The following is an 18517-nucleotide window of genomic DNA, read 5'->3' on the forward strand; positions in this document are numbered from 1 at the left end:
ATTTTAGCAGAATATAGGGAAACTGGGGTTCACTTTCCTTGAAGTTGTGTTATTTTTTTTTCTTTATTATTAGACAAGTGGGTTAGGTAAGAAACACCCAATAGAGAAAAATGGATTCCCAAACTCAGCTTTTCTTCTTTGTAAAGGATAATATTGTGATATGAATTGACAATATAAATGAGTTTTTGTCTGGCAGGGTATCCTTTGCACAACACAGTCTCAACACAGTCTTACAAATTTCACATGCTTACTGCTCAAGGTAAGTAACTATTTCTTAAAGTTGTTTCTTTTGATTTGTTCTTCAAACATATATGACCAAAATATTAGGCTTTGTTTTTTTTTCATCTAGCCTAGGTAATAATTCACTGAGATGAAGTTTATTCATTTGTAAATCCTAGAGTTCTTGTATTCTGTAAGAGAGAGAGATTGTTGAACAAGTGTAGTGTACGGGGAGATAGATATACTTAGCTTTAGAATTAAAGATGAAAATTTTATATTAGTTCTTTGTTATCAATTTACTATTGCTAGATAAACAACTACTTAATTGTTCTCAACACTTCACTCATTACTAGCATGTTTTTAGCTAAAGGCAGGGACTCATGCTGTCTCACAGCTCTTGTTTTCTCTGCTTTAATTTTATTTTTAAAATTTGATGTCTATCATCCTATTTTACATAGATTTTTAATAATATAGGTATGCTAGTTATTACAACATCTGAAAAATGGATATATATATATATATATATGCACATGTATATGTATATACATATATATACATATACTTATACATATGTGTATATGTATATACATACATATATATATATAGATACATGTGTGTGTGTATATGTATATATGTATATGTATATGTATGTATGTATATATATATGTATATATATATGGATGTATATGTATACACACACACACATATATACAACTATATATATGTATACACACACATATACACACATGTATATGTATATGTATATACATACATATGCATACATATACATATACATATATATACACACATATACATATACATATACCTATACATACATATACATGTACATTATACATGTGCGTGTATATACATAGAGAGAGGAAGCGTACCAGTAGTCATTATAGCTAACTTTGTGCACCCACAGATTCTAAACAATCCATCGGATTTCGACGATTTTTTTTGTTGTCTCCTCATGCGGCTTAACTACTTATAGCTACTAGCTTCTGTGTAGTAATGATGTGCACGCTGTGGGATCCATTATGTGCACAAGGGTCAAAAGTACACATTTCAAAGTGTTGTCCGATACCTTTTTAAAGATGCCTTGATAACCATGCACTTAAAATTGCCAATACTTATAAACAAATGCCCAAATAATTGTGCACTATGGATACCAATAATGGTGCACAAATGGGCCAATTACAGTCCAAAAATGCTAAAAAATGGGTGGCTACTGGTACATGTGAAATTTATTAATGGGCTTTTAGTTTTGTTTTTTTTGCTTTCTTTAAAGTTAGTAATTGGGGGGTTGGGTGTGCAAGGAGTGAACAGTTATTGGAACATGGGCAGTAACTGGTGCTCTTCCTCTATACATACATATATATAGACATATATATATACATACATATACACATACATATACATACATACATATACATACATAGGGAGTGGCAATCATTATTTCAACATCTGAAAAAATAATTCATTTTCAATTATGCTTTGATGGATGTCCATACCCTCTTCCGAAGCTCCTACTTGAGCACAGCCAGGCAGGATGCTGGTTTGAATTTGTTTAAAAATTTCTAAAGCCTTTTCAACAAACGCATTTTGAAAATATTTCTCAAACAACTGTCCTTTTCTACTATATATATATATAGAGAGAGAGAGAGAGAAAGAGAGAGAGAGAAAGAGAGAGAGAGAATATATATATATATAGAGAGAGAGAGAGAGAGACAGAGAGAGAGAGAGAGACTCGTTTTGGACACAGCTATTCTGGCTCCAAAAACACGGTACATTTGCACGGAAAGTGCATAACACGAAACTTAGTCACACATTATACACCGTTGATTTTGCAAGCTACAGCTGCGATTTTCCAAGCGGTCAATAACACGATGTACAATTTGACTGTTTTGGAGCCAGTTTAGCTTCAGCCCATTATTACAACATCTGAAAAATAATTCATTTTCAATTATGCTTTGATGGATGTCCATACCCTATTTCGAAGCTCCAATTTGAGCACAGGCAGGCAGGATGCTGGTTTAAATTTATTTAAAACTTTCTAAAGGCTTTTCAACAAACACATTTTGAAAATATTTCTCAAACAGCTGTCCTTTTCTACGCTTCCACATTTTGATTACATGTCTACCATAATGTGTATAAAGAGAGATGATATATAATCATCTCTATATACACACATTTCTTTGAAGAATTTTGCCAACTATTCACATGCCTTGTCTATGCTTCCACATTTTCCATACATTTCTACAATATGCGTGCATACAGAAAAAGAGAAAGAGGGAGAGAGGAAGAATGGGGAGTTGTGAGACCACATTTCTTTGAGGCATTTTTTCAAACAGTTCACATGCCTTTTGTTTTCACATTTTGCATACATGTCTACCAAAATGTGTGATAGAGAAGGGTGATTATGCATCTTATACATCTCTCTATATACACACATTTCTTTGAGGCATTTTGCAAAACCAGTTCGCATGCCTTGTCTATGCTTCTACAATTTGCACACATCCTACAATATGTGTGCATACAAAGAAAGAGGGAGATAGAGAGGGGGTGTTGGGAAACCACATTTCTCTGAGGCACTTTTTCAAACAGTTCGCATGTCTTGTCTCTGCTTCTACCATATATGTGTGTACAGAGAGAGAGAGAGGGAGGGAGAGTTGGTGCATGAGACCTCATTTCTTTGAGGCTTTTTGTCAAACAGTTCACGCACCTTGTCTGTACTTCCCCATTTCGCATACATGTCTACCATATATGTGTGAACCCCTCTTTCTCTCTTTATAGAGATGTGTGTATGTATATACATATATGTTAAAGGTTGAATTGTGAAGATCCGCATAACATATCTGTGCTTGCCATTTTGGATGATGTGGATCATATAGACCAACTCAACACTTTTTCGCCGGCATGGGAGACGCTTTGACATGGATCATATAGATCAAATGACACCTCTCAATGCCACTCATGCCAAGCAGCTCTTTTGTTGGCATGCATTCTTGCAACCCTCTCTGCTGTCAGGATTTGAGGATCTCATTGAGGAGTTCTTAAATGCTTGCAATTGTCTACGTTCGTCACTCAAAGATTTAGGGGCACAGCTATATGATAGATCTTGCAAAGATTATTGGCAGTCTCTATTAGATAGATTGTCCAAAATATTGCCAAACAACATCAAATTAAGCCGCAAAGTCAGCTATGATGCCTATGACAATGAAGAGAAAGATTGATTCTTGGATATAACATGTTTCTCCATTGGATTGAGGGGAAAAGCGGCCATTGCAGTATGGGAGGGATCAGGGTGGAGCAGTCTAAACCGTTGGAAAAGGCTTTTCAATAAGTGTTTTGTTGAGGTGAAGGATGGTAGTAACATAAGAATGCATGATCACTTAAGAAATTTGGGAAGGAAGTTGCAAACCAACAGTCATCCTACTGACTTTGGTCTCCACAGCAATTGTATCCAGATTCACTCTCCACTGAACATTCATTTGCACAATTTGATGCCACGTGCATTCATTTACATCAATTTCACATCCTCTCACACTCAAACATGCTCACTCATCATAAGGAGCAATTCATAGAAGATCATTTTGATTTGATGCACTAAAATGAATTTAGATGTAGACACAATCAAAAAATAGAGTTATGAAATGAAAGGAGAGGTGACTTGAGAATGGGGGAGCTGCCAAGAACCGTGGGAAGGTAGGGGTGCCTAAATTTACTTAGGCATTTTAATTCTAATTTGCCTCAATTTTAAATATTAATTTATACTTATTATAAAAAATATAATTTATTCGGTTATTAATGTGCTTTAACTTATTCTGCAATCAACTGCACAAATAGAATGCAATCCCCATTACAGTCATAAGATTTATTGAGAATATGAATTACAATAAACCCATGGAATGAATAAATTTTCCAAATGGATGGATTTATTTAGACACCGACAAGCTTCATAGCCTAAGCAAAGATTCATAAGAATCTTTACCTGACACTCAGGTGCGCTTTGCCAACCATGGTCCTTCAGAGTTCATACACTCAGCTTGTGGCCCTTTTATTGGGTTCTGTAGAAAAAACACCAAAATTAAAATTAACACTGGTTTAGATTTATTCTTTGCATAAAAAAATTGACAAAATTTAAATAAAGAATAATATGAATTTTGATAGCTGCATTGCATTAATAATAAGTAAACGAATATGAAGAATTTGATTGAATAACAACAATAGTAAATTTGATGTTTGATAGCCACATGGCATAAATAATAAGTGAAATCATATGAAGAATTTATTTAAATAATGGTAAAATTCATATCCTAAAACATCCCTTTTATACCTCATAATTGGCAGCTTCCTAGTAGGGGACATTACAGTTTGCCATGATATTGTTTGCTTGACACAGTGGTTCAAGGGAAGTTTCATGATCAAGAGATCTTGTTCATTTCAATTCATCATTTCCCTGTGCCTACAAGAAGACAGTGTGTAATTTTGGCAGCTTGTGCAGATCTGCATCTTGCCCTGAAGCAGTGAGCTTCAGTAATGCAAACCGGATTGCGCACCTCACTAATGCAAGTCCATTGTATCTTGCCCTAAGGTTGTGCACCTTAGTCTTGCAAGTCCAAATCAAGAACAGTAAGCTTCCTTGGCCTTGAACCTAAAACATTGTAATCAATTATTCATATTATGAGTCTAATTCTCACCATGTTTTTTCCCTGCTTAAGGTTTTCCATGTAAATCCGGTGTTCTCTTGTGTATTGTGTTTTGTGGTTTCATGTCTAATTATTGTAGAGATAAGATAATTGTGGTTTGAAGTCTAAGGGCTTAAAGATAAATTGGTTTAAGGTCCAGACTGATTTACCCCCAAAGTGTTAGTTGTGTTTGCCCTGATATTGTTTGCTTGACACAGCGGTTCAAGTGCAGTTTCATGATCAGGAGATCTTGTTCATTTCAATTCATCATTTCCTTGTGCCTACCAGAAGACAGTGTGTCCTTTTGGCAGCTTGTGCAAATCTGTATCTTGCCCTGGAGTAGTGAGCTTTAGTAATGCAAATCCATTGTATCTTGCCTTGCGATTGTGTGTCTCAGTAATGCAAGTCCATTGTATCTTGCCCTAGGGTTGTGTGCCTTAGTCTTGCAAGTCCAAATCAAGAACAGTGAGCTTCCTTGGCCTTGAGCCTAAAACATTGTAATCAATTATTCATATTGTGAGTGTGATTCTCACCGTGTTTTTTCCTCGCTTAGGGTTTTCCATGTAAATTTGGTGTTCTCTTGTGTATTGTGTTTTGTGGTTTCATGTCTCATTATTGTAGAGATAAGATAATTGTGGTTTTAAGTTTAAGGGCTTAAAGATAAATTGGTTTAAGGTCCGGACTAATTCACCCCCCCCCGTCTCAGGCTTGTGGTGTGTTCAACAACACACACACACACACACACACATATATAGTTGTTTTTTTTGTGTAACTAGGATAGGAAAATAAAAGGGATTCGGATTGCCTTAAGGCATCATCCGAATCCTTATAGGGATGGGCCCTTCTTCATTAAGGAGGCGTATAAATAGGGCTGGGCCCTATCTCCATCTAATGTATTTATGTAAAAGGGCACATAGGGCTGGGCCCTATCTATGTGCACAAATTAGGATAGGGCTGGGCCCTTTCTCTGCCACACGCCAAGCATGGTAAAACGTGTGAGATTGTAGCATCTATCTTAGCGCCCACGATAGGGCTGAACCTAAATAAATTGTGGAGTGAGATATAGGGCCGACCCTATCTTGCACATATAATGTGGGAAAAGTACAAAGACTTTAGCACCAAAAGGTGCCTTATTGGGCCGACCAAATAAGGCACCAATCCTCATATATAAAAGCTACATAGAATGCATCTTGATACAATTATTATATATGCGAATCAAATCTGCAATAATAATGCGAAATATATCTGCTCTCCTTTGGTGTGAAGATACCTGATCTATGGATGCGACTCTGCTCTGATTGATGCGAACTTAAGTCTATTGTTCATGCTGAAGAAGGCACGGTTATGCTGATTACAAAAAGGTCATTTGAAGCTGAAGATATCTGCACATGTATTCAGCCTGAGATAAGTGTTGTAAGACTGCAATTTTATTCATAATGAATAACCAGATCTGAGGATCTGTTGTTGCTGGGTTTTTCCTCCAAGAGGGAGGTTTTCCCAGGGTAGACTTGTGTTGTGTGCCCTTTCTATTTGTGTGCTTTGATTCTTGTGACTGTGCATTATTATTTCCTGCTCATTATTGTTAATCTGATCACGAAAACTAACATGGTATCAGAGCCTAGGTTTGCATGTGTAGTGATCAGATTTACAACCTGGACTTCTGTGTGACAGCTAGGGTTTTCAGATGATTACATGCACAGTCAAGGTCCTTCATCTGCATCAATGGATTCCTCATCCTCTTAGTATCTTAGAACCTTCAAAGGTGATGAATCTCAATTTATTTCAAGGGAGATAGGTAAGTGAAGTTGTAGGTGATTTGAAGCTACCTTAAAACTTACCTTATTTTGATACTTGTTGTCATCCTTATATATTTCTGCTATCATATACCTGCTATCACCTATATATTCAATGTTTTCATGGCTGAATAGTGATAGTGTATATATATGGATGTGTATTAGGATCCGAGTATAGGTAAATGTCTTCTATCTATATGTCTGAATCTGTGTGTTGAGGGTTTGTAAGGGTTGGTGTTTTGTTTTACTATATCATGTCTCTAAGGTAACCTAATGTCTACTCTTGAGGATAATGTTTTCAGATTATGTCACTCTGAAGAAAGCATTCATGCATGACCTGAGAAGCCCAACCTCAATCAAATCTTGTCATCGGACTAATTATGAAAGTCTACCTTTCATCTCTCTCTTTTAAGATGCTATGGGTCCACTTCGTAAGTAAGAATGAATCATCAGGTCTGTGAATTCTTTATTTAGATAGGGTTTTAGAGGGAGTCTTGATATCTTTTAATATCTCATTTCATTCTTGGGTTCTAATCATTATGGTTTAATAGAGGAATTGATAATATATATCTAATGTATATTCCTTGTCTATTGCAAAATGTTTATTTATGATGATGCTAACCATGATATGCTTGGTGTATCATCCACCCTCTGCAGAGTGCAAGGTGGCAGTGCTCGCTCACCCTCTGCAGAGTGCAAGGTGAGTCCACCCTCTACGGAGTGCAAGGTGAGTCCACCCTCTGCGGAGTGCAAGGTGGCAGTTCTTTCCACCCTCTGCGGAGTGCAAGGTGGCGGTTATTTCTCACCCTCTGCGAGGTGCAAGGTGAGTTCACCCTCTGCGGAGTGCAAGGTGAGTTCACCCTCTGCGAAGTGCAAGGTGACAGGTTGTTCTTCTCAGTGAAGAAGCTTATGTATCCTCTGCGGTTGTGCATGATTTATGTTGTGTGATTATATATATCTTTGAGTATTAATTATTGCAGGTGTGCATATGGAAAGGTCTTTGTCATCCTCTGCGGATATGCATGATGAAAGATCATGGTGTTACATGCAGGTCCCCAGGAAAGTGTGAAGTAATGAAGCGTTGGCTTCATCCTCTGCAAGCATTGCAAGAGAAGATCATGTAAAGGTTCATTGTAATGTATTTGCGTGATCAAATCACAAATTGTATATTGATTGTACTATTAGGGCTGGGCCCTAATCCTAAACCTTGTAAATGTTCATGCCATGGGTTTGTCCATGAAAATTTGGCTATGTATTTATTTTCCTCCCTAGTTAAGAGGGAGTGTTTTTTTTTGTGTGTGTAACTAGGATAGGAAAATAAAAGGGATTCGGATTGCCTTAAGGCATCATCTGAATACTTATAGGGTTGGGCCCTTCTTCATTAAGGAGGCGTGTAAATAGGGTTGGGCCCTATCTCCATCTAATGTATTTATGTAAAAGGGCACATAGGGTTGGGCCCTATCTATGTGCACAAATTAGGATAGGGCTGGGCCCTTTCTCTGCCACACGCCAAGCAAGGTAAAACGTGTGAGATTGTAGCATCTACCTTAGCGCCCAGGAGGTTGAACCTAAATAAATTGTGGAGTGAGATATAGGGCCGACCCTATCTTGCACATATAATGTGGGAAAAGTACAAAGACTTTAGCGCCAAAAGGTGCCTTATTGGGCCGACCCAATAAGGCACCAATCCTCATATATAAAAGCTACATAGAATGCATCTTGATACAATTATTATATATGCGAATCAGATCTGCAATAACAGTGCGAAATATATCTGCTCTCCTTTGGTGTGAAGATACCTGATCTATGGATGCGACTCTGCTCTGATTGATGAGAACTTAAGTCTATTGTTCATGCTGAAGAAGGCACGGTTATGCTGATTACAAAAAGGTAATTTGAAGCTGAAGATATCTGCACATGTATTCAACCTGAGATAAGTGTTGTAAGACTGCAATTTTATTCATAAGGAATAATCAGATCTGAGGATCTGTTGTTGCTGGGTTTTTCTTCCAAGAGGGAGGTTTTCCCAAGGTAGACTTGTGTTGTGTGCCCTTTCTATTTGTGTGCTTTGATTCTTGTGACTGTGCATTATTATTTCCTGCTCATTATTGTTAATCTGATCACGAAAACTAATATATATATGTGTGTGTGTGTGTGTGTGGGTGTATTAATAACCAACAAAATGCTTCAATGAATGCAATAGTAGTGACTACGGCAAAAACTAATAAGAGTATAGCTGTACATATATATGTATATATGTATATATGTATACATATGTATGTATATACGTATATATATATGTACATATATGTATATGTTGTATATGTATATGTATATACTGTTGATGTGTTTTTTATACACATGCAAACACGGAATAAAATGCCCAAAAGTATCTTATCCTCTCTTGAACAAAGTTTCTCAAATGCTGAAGATTCACATAAGGATCACTTGAGATAACTCCAAGGTTCTGGTATGTTGGGTCACGACGTGTGGATAAGCTCGTTGGTTTGATGTGATAATGCTGGAATCACAAGGGGACTTACGTTGAATTGTTGAATGTTTGAATTGTTGGAACTCAATCATCTGATGTTGCAATCTTGTGATGTTTTTATCCTAAACTAGCTTGATTTGCAAAAAGAACAAAAGGAAAAGGTTGAGGAAGCCTATTCTAAAGCTTGGAATGCAAGAAAGTAGGTGAATGATTAGATGGAATCCTACTGGGCGAGGTCTCACCATCGAACTGAACAATTTGACACAAGCTCAGTGCAATCTTCTAAGGGATAATTCAACGATATTCAAATCATTACCATCAAACATTGATCAGCATTCAAGTCAATGCATAAACAATGGATGTATAGCGATTTTAAGTTAAACGTATATCATTCCAGCTGACCACACAAGGCACACTTACAATCAGGAAGAGACTAGTGGTATGGACTAAACAGATTCCACTTAAATGCATTCAACAATTTCTTCCACTCAATCTAATCAACATGAAAATAAATTGAGAAGTAAAGACCATGCAAGTTGTTGAAGTAACAAATCAGATTCACCATAACTTCAATGAAATCAATTGTTCTTTACAACAAGGTTTGGCAACACTTTTTGCCTTCTCCTAATCTAGCTTCTATTCTAATTACTATTATCTATTGAACTATTCTCTATTCTATTCTCCTAAGACTATCCTATTATTCTATTAACCTTTACAAATGAAGAGCTTGAGCCTTTTATAATGCTCTTAATACAATTCAATGGCCAGGATTGAATCTCCATCAATGGCCAAGATTTTACAATGAAAACCCTAATTAGGGTTTGTTACAACAAACTCAATTCTGGGCAATGAAATAATTACAACATTTTGACACATGTCACCTCTAAAATATTCGATCAATAGATAATGGGGGTAGATGCCTCGAAGTTTGTGCCACCATGGACGAGTTAGGTACATTGCATCCAAACATGTTGATGTGGAACTATTCTTATTGGTTAGTGGTGACTGGGATGATGACTAGGATGCCACTTTAACTTGCACTTGTAGACCTGATTCATCATCATGAATATCATTATCCAGCTTCAGCGGCGATGATGATGATCTTCTAACTTTGATTAACCCTTCTGAAAATATCTTCTTGAATGCCTTAATCATGGAAGTGCAAGGTATAGATTTTGACTTCCTCTTAGTTTTGAAGTATTGATGTTGCCTTGGAACGAACTCTTGATGTCACAACTGCTTCTCTCCTTTGGAATTCCTTCTTTGTGACTCCCTTCATGTTGTTGATTCCTTGAATAGCTGGATCATGCCCTTGTATTAGTAAACGTTTCTTGTGTAGTCACCTTTTTGTGCTTGTCTATGAAGTCCCTTTGAGGATATCTTCCTTGTATCTTGATCTTGATGTTGAAATTTACTCCTTGAGAGACTTGTTTCAATCCTCCTCCAATGTGATCCCCTTGATTTCTTTCTTCATCTCTTGCAAAACAAACAAATGAGCATCAAACACACATGACATATAACCTCTATAATCTCTTAATTTGATATGATTTTTGATTTTATGTGACTTGCAGGTTTGATAAGAGCATTTAGAGAGAATCCGCTCTCATGAAAGGGCACTTGAAGTTGAAGTCGCTCCAAAGAAGGAGCACTTGAAGTTGTCTTTCAAAACTAGGTCTTGCTCACTAATGACAATTCCAATGCACTAAATCACATTCAATCAAGGCTTTAGGGGTAAGTTCACTCCAAAGAAGAAGCACTTGAAGTTGCCTTCAAGTTTGTCATTGATCTTGCTTTCACTCATCTCCTTTCATCCTATAAGTTCTAACATTGAGTCTTTCAACCATTTATTGATGAAAACATGACAAAATGTCCTTAGGGAAAGGCCTCTAGAGGAATTTGCTCTGAGAGTGAAGCACATGAAGTTCGCTTCAACTTGGATGCACATGAAGTTCACTCCTAAGCCTATGCACTTGAAGTTCGCTCCAATTTGCATGCACTTGAAGTGAATTTCAAATCAAAACTAAACTTGCTCTCAATCACTTTACTTTGCTCCATCAACTCAAACCTTAGGTTTCTCAAACATTCATTCATGAAAACATGTCAAACTCGCCTCATGGAAGGCCTAAAAGGAAAATTCGCTCCTATCAAAGAGCACTTGAAGTGAAATTCGCTCCTCAAGAAAAGCACTTGAAGTTAATTTCAAATCAACACTCTAACTCTCCTTCGCTCACTTACACTCACATTCTAAATTCCAACACATCATAGCATGCTTAAAATGAGATCTTAGGAAGAATTTCCCTCTAAGACTTGAGCACATGAAGTTCACTCCACAAGGGATGCACATGAAGTGAAGTTCGCTCCAAAGTGGATGCACATGAAGTGAAGTTCACTCCAAAGTGGATGAATGTGAAGTGGATTGAAACTTGACACTTGGTGTTTTTGTCATGTCCCCAGACTTTGACCAAATGCCATTATCGATAGACATACCTCAGTGAATAAGGAGCAGTGAATAAGCCTATAATATATGACAACGATTACATGGTATCGGATATATGATCGTGACTACAAGAGAAAGCAACGATTATGAAGAATGATAAGCAATTAAGTATGTGTAGCAGCGATTAAATGGAAGGATAAATCAGCGATAATGAAGAAGAGACAATGATTATGTAATTAAGAAAATTGTAGAGGATCAGCGATTATATTGATGAAGCAATCTAAGACGATGATCAATATATAACTAAAGGCAGCGATATAAAAGATCTGTGTATATCAAATGCAGTGATCAGAAAGAAAGAAGATTAAATGTTAATAAGATATTATATAATAACAATATATTATAAATGTAAATGAGATATTATAATATTAATCATTATCAATATTATAAATATTAATAAGTTTGAACAAGACTAAAGTCAAAAGCCAAGCATTGTTTAATACCACGATTTGTTAGTAACAAATCGTTGAAAAAAAGTCACGATTTACTTTATACTCATAATGGCTGCAATATTAATATGAATAGCCACGGTTGGAAAGTCATGGGCTTAGACTGAAAAGCCACGATGAAACTTAGACTTTGAAAAGCCATGATGGAACTTAAACATTAAGAAGCTACGGTGGAACAAATAGCTTTTAAGTGCCACAAACTAATGAATATGACTTCTCAGAAAAAGACGTATTGTTCCATGTAGGTATATGAATGCATAAAATAGTTTTAAAGATGGGGTAATACGGAGATTACAAGGAGATGACAAGGAGATAGAAAAAGAAAGAAGCACATAAACAGTGACTTCGTTCTGGTCTCACGGGTATGTAGAATATTACCCAGCATTAGTAACTACAATAGCAAATATAATAATATTTCTGTATTTCCCTGTATTTGTATAATTATAAGTATAATTATAAGTATATATATATATATATATATATATATGCAAATGGAACAGTTAGTAATCTGTATGAAGTTAAAGGAGAATATAAATACTGATCATATATACAGTAAATATAAATATATAAATAAATCAAAGAACATTATTACGATTTAAATTAAATCAAATATATTAAATAAAGAGTTAATCCATGGTTCAAGAATAAATAGATAAGAAGATAAACAAATAAATTGATAATTTCTGAAACATAAATAAGAATGACTTTAAACCGTCTAAATCATAATCAGTTCTGTATTTTCTATTCCCCAAGGGAGATGGGTGCTGCTAGGGAAGGGCAGAGTAAAACCATCCAATAGAAAGCCCGAAGGGTGAAAGACTCCTCTTGAAATCTGGGCTGCAGGCCCCAAGGCTGAATGGACTGAGTTCGGTAATCTGGGCTACCTTAAAGAGGTGGTGTCAAGCACCCTAGGCAGCCAAGCCCTCTTCTGGAAATGGGGTCAGATTGATTTGGATTTAGGCATGGTTTTAATGGCATCATAAGTTATATTATAGAGAATTAGTTAGTTATGCTTAAGTAATCATGATAGAAGGTAGTAACATAGATGTTGCTCTTGGAATTCATGGCCTACAAATAGGGGACATTACAGTTTTCTTGCTCATTCTCTTTCATTCCATTCATTCAAATTTGTTGAAACTAGGCTCATGGTGCATTCTAGGAACAATTTTGCTCTCAACTAAGGGCACTTGAAGTGAATTTTGCTCCTCAAGAGGAGCACTTGAAGTTTTTCGCCCTCAACCTTGAGAACCTGAAGTAGCTTGAAAATGCACTTTTGAGTTGAACCTTATCACTTTATGCTTTAGTTTATGCTCCTATGTGCTAAAAGGCCTCAAAAACTCACCTTGATATGATTTCACCTTCAACCTGAGGCAATAAGAGTGAAATTCAGTCTGAGAGAGGGGCACTTGAAGTTGCCTACATACTTGACCCAATTGATGTTTCCTTGCAATGCTTGATTGGGCTTGATCTTGAAGAGTTCCTCCATCAAACCTCTTTCTCTTTATGTTCATTTTGACCTCATTTCACCCCCAAGAAAAGAAGAGCTATCCTCCTGACTCTCGGCCCCTCGACCAACTATGCCCCTCCAATGCAAAGGCTAATAGCTAAGGACTCTACACTAGCCTGGAAAGCCGGATACATATATGTACATGTACATACATGTATATGTATATGTATATGTATATACGTATATATTGTATATGTATATGCATATGTATATGCATATGTATATGCATATGTATGTATACATATATGTACATATACATATATGTATACATATGTACATATGTGTACACACACACACGTGTATATATATGTGTGTGTGTGTGTGTGTGCATGTATACATATGTATATATGTATATATACATATATGTATGTATATATGTATGCATATATATGTATACATATATATATATGTACATACACACACACGTGCGTATATATGTGTGTGTGTGTGTGTGTGTGCATGTATACATATGTATATATGTATATATACATATATGTATGTATATATGTATGCATATATATGTATACATAGATATATATATATATATGCATTTATATATGTACATACATATACATATACATATATGTATATATAGGGGAACTGTACTAGTAGTCATTATAGCTAACTTCCTGCACCCACAAATCCTAAATGGTACATTGAATTTCAACAAAAAAAATTGTTGTCTCTGTATGTGACTTAATTACATATAGCTATTGTTCTAGCTTCTAGGTAGTAACACCACACGCCGTTGGATCCATTATGCATGCAATGGTTAAAAAGTGGTCATTTCAAAGTGTCACCTGATACCTACTTAAAGATGCCCCAATAAATGTGCACTACAGCCACCTCAAAAATTATCAATACTTATAAACAAATGTCCCAATAATCGTCCACTATGGGTACTAGTAAAGTTGCACAACTCATCCAATTAAAGTCTACAAATTATAACTACTAAGGTTACAACTAGGCGGCTGTGAGATTTATTAATGTGCTTTTAGATGTCATTTTTTTGTTTTCTTTGAAGTTAGTAATTGGGGGTTAAGTGAGCAAGGCATAGACCAACTCAACGCTTTTTACCAAAAAGGGAGACGCTTTGACATGGATCATATAGATCAAATGAGACCTCTCAATGCCACTCTTCCAAGCAGCTCTTTTGTTGGCATCCATTCTTTTAACCCTCTCTGCTGTCAGGATTAGAGGATCTCATTAGGAGTTCTTAAATGCTTGCTATCGTCTGCCTTTGTCACTCAAGGGATTAGGGGCATAGCTATATGGTAGATCTTGCAAAACATTATTGGCAGTCTATTAGATAAATTGTCCAGAATATTGCCAGACAACGTCAAATTGAGCCTCAAAGTCAGCTATGATGGCTTTGACAATGAAAAGAAAGAGCTATTCTTGGATACGACATGTTTCTTCATTGGGTTGAGGAAAAGTGCCGCCATTGCAGTATGGGAGGGATCAGAGTGGAGCGGTCTATACAGTTGGGAAAGGCTTTTCAATAAGTGTCATGTTGAGGTGTAGGATGGTGGTAACACAAGAATGCATGATCACTCAAGGGATTTGGGAAGGGAAGTTGCAAACTGACAATCACCCTATCGACTTTGGTTTCCAAAGCAACTAAACATTCATTTGCACAATATGATGCTACGTGCTTGTTTTGAGGTATTCATTTGCAACAAATTCACATCCTCTCACTCAAACATCCTCACTCGTCCTAAGGAGCAATTCATAGAAGATCATTTTAATTTGATGCACTAAAATGAATTTAGATGTACATATACGCAAGTAATGGAGTTATGAAATGAAAGGAGAGGTGACTTGTGAATGGGTGAACCGCCCAGACCCGTGGATAGACAGGAATGCCAAACTTTCCTTAGGCATTTTAATTTTAATTTGCCTAATTTGCCTCAATTTTAGATATCAATGTCCTAATTATAAGAAATATAATTTATTCAGTTATTAATGTGCTTTAACTTACTCTGAAATCGACTGCTGTCATGTCCCCTCCTTGATCGTTATATATATATATATATAATTATTACTGTTAATTAATATAATAATTACCAACAAATTATTTATTATTTATTAATTCATTATTTACTATTATTTATTACTTACATGAAACATAATTTATTAATAATCTTAAATTAATATAATATTATTATAAATTAATAATGTTATTTATTAACAATCAGCCTACAGTATATTATAGACTCGGATATTTCTGAGTATAGAATACATACACATCTTGATGAAGGTATATTCTACAGCTTAAGTAGTTATTAAGAATCAAAGTGTAAGAGGGAAAATCACGAAGGTCTTACTAAAAAAAGATGATTTCCCTAGTTGGCATTAAGAGATATTATCAGATTAAGGAAGTATGCCAAAGAGATTAATTTTAAAGAACAGCGATGATATTGTAAAGCCTATGCATATACTAAAAGCAATGACTTGATTACAAGGTAACGTAACTACCATTAACGTATAGCGATTGCATCAGTATGACATATAACATTGAGTATATTGGAGAATGACAAGACAACAATGGTATACCGTAATTAATATTCTAAGCAATTGATTAAGATAGCTACCTCATACAATGTTTCTGTTGGTAAAAAGATATGATCAGATTACAGATTGAAAGATCAAGCAATCTAAAGGTGCCTTGGCCTGGATGATTAAGTCTTTAATAAGAAAGATTTAGTTAGATTCTAAAGAATGATTCATTAAGGGATAGTGCAAGTGACACAAGCACCAAACAGTGATTCATTAAAAGATGGCAACGATTCATTATTTTCAATGCCACGATTCATTAAGCAAAACAATAATACAACAGCGATTATAGAAAGGCACGAACATTAACAAAATAGCGATTCATTCGTGAATGATCTGATTAGAAGTTAAGGAGTGTAATTAGTTCTAAAAGACAATAATAAATATTATTTGCAAACTGCAATCAAGACAAGGATGTGTCCATTCTCAAGGAAGGGTTGCATCCATTCAATCCCACAAGATATTTAATGAGGAACGAACTCATTCCAGGGAATGATGGAATGGGAGTTTTTCTTTGTTTATTTGTATCCTATTTGATCTGCTCTCTTGAGAATTATTTGCATCGGCATAACAGGTTGCATACTTTAAAGTTTACATCAGAAATAGCACCGATCAGAACAGATCAGAACTGCATAAAGCTACAGGTGGTAGCATCCTTGACCTTGATGGTATGCATGGGAATGTATTGTACTATATGAAGTATGATAATAATTCTACGCAGAATTTAATATTAATAGAAATATTAACATAGAGTGCAATATGTATTTAATAAGGATACCAAGTATCATGACAGTAGCAGACCAGATCTGACATGCATCAGATCTGTCTGCCATTACCAGCCAGTAAACATATTACTACTAGGATTGTTTTAAGTTGGTAGTAGTATTAGTAAATTATATAGAAGGATATCAGCTAATACATAAATAGTTGGTTATATTACTTTATTTATTTATTTATGTACATATTCAAATCAGAGTAAGGAATAATATATAAGGATTGTAAATATAGTATTGATAATAATAAATATTAATATAATACCTTTAAAAATTAGTAATAATTCATATAATTAGTAATTAATAAATATATAAAGGATTTATAAATGGATCAGAATAAGATTAATTATTTAGTATGGTACGATAGCAAGTACTTGATAGACTAAAGAAAGGATAGAACATCTCAGATTTGATTTATGCTAAGATAGTCTTGATTCTTAATCAAATTAGTTTAAGTCATAAATACTTTAAAAATAGATTAATTATGGTTAAAATTGACCAAACCTTAGTAGGGGACATTACAACTGCACAAATAGAATGCAATCCCCACTACAGTCATGAGATGTATTGAGAATATGAATTACAATAAACCCGTGGCATAAATAAATTTTCCAAGTGGATGAATTTGTTTAAGACACTGGCAAACTTCATAACCTAAGCAAGATTCATAAGAATATTTACCTGACACTCAGGTGCGCTCAGAGTTCCTACGCTCAGCTTGTGGCCCTTATATGAGATTCTGTAGAAAAAACACCAAAATAAAAATTAAAATAAACACTGGTTTAATTTTTATTTTTGCGTAAAAAAATTGACAGAATTTATATAAAAATTTGGCGCTGGTGGAAAAAATAATAGAAGTTACGGCGCAAGTATTATATTTCAGAAATAAAACCCTTAAAGGCGGGCCTAATTGAAAAATGGATGGAAAGCAACACAAACATGCTCCAACGCTGCTGGTGAAAGCAAGCGAGGGTTAACAGCCATTACCATCCTGAAACAAAAAAAACATAAGAATGACTCAATTAATCTTTAGTGTTTCAAATTTAACTAAGAGGAAAGGCGTGGCCAAACTATGCCTCACAACAAAGACGGAATCAGAACTGACCTTTGAAGGGCTTGAAGTGATAAAAACAAACGAAAAACAAAATGAGCAGTGCTCAAGATTTCATCTCGAAGCCCATAAAAAATGGCTCTGTTAAAAAAGCAAGACGTACGAACTCTTCTGAAGGGACATCTGCCATTGCCTTTTAATGAAAGCTTTGCATTAAAACAGCGCGCATGGAAGTGAATTATACGTATACTAAATGAGAGCAACGTAGACTGTTAATAAACACATGTGGCATGAAGCCATTTAAGGGCGCATCTCCCAAGGCATTGAATGCTGTCATCTTTTTAATGGATTAAGCTTTTTAAAATATATTTTTGAAGTAATCTCCATATAAACTATGTCTCGTTAGTTTTGTGTGTGCTAGGGATATTAAAGACTTATTTTTCACAAATGCATTATGGGAGGGTACCACTAGTGGTTATACCCAAGTGGT

The 18517-nt window shown here is 35.4% G+C and overlaps 1 long non-coding RNA gene across 13 annotated transcripts in view; it reads right to left on the bottom strand.

The window, feature by feature from the left end:
• Positions 1-18295, bottom strand: part of LOC131046607 (uncharacterized) — a 35358-nt gene extending 17063 nt beyond the window's left edge. For 4 of the 13 annotated variants that reach the window (XR_009106046.2, XR_009106045.2, XR_009106040.2 and 1 more), the window contains exons 1-4: positions 18082-18295; positions 17916-17967; positions 17658-17715; positions 4214-4289 (exon numbers count right to left, since the gene is read on the bottom strand). This is a non-coding gene — a long non-coding RNA (uncharacterized LOC131046607). The remainder of the gene's footprint in view (positions 1-4213; positions 4290-17657; positions 17716-17915; positions 17968-18081) is intronic. The other 9 variants (XR_009106042.2, XR_009106041.2, XR_009106038.2 and 6 more) reach the window with 6 other exon arrangements.
• Between the last annotated feature and the right edge of the window lie 222 nt (positions 18296-18517).

The sequence above is a fragment of the Cryptomeria japonica genome, chromosome 10 (genome assembly GCF_030272615.1).
Source record: "Cryptomeria japonica chromosome 10, Sugi_1.0, whole genome shotgun sequence".
In the NCBI taxonomy this organism is placed as follows: domain Eukaryota; kingdom Viridiplantae; phylum Streptophyta; class Pinopsida; order Cupressales; family Cupressaceae; genus Cryptomeria; species Cryptomeria japonica.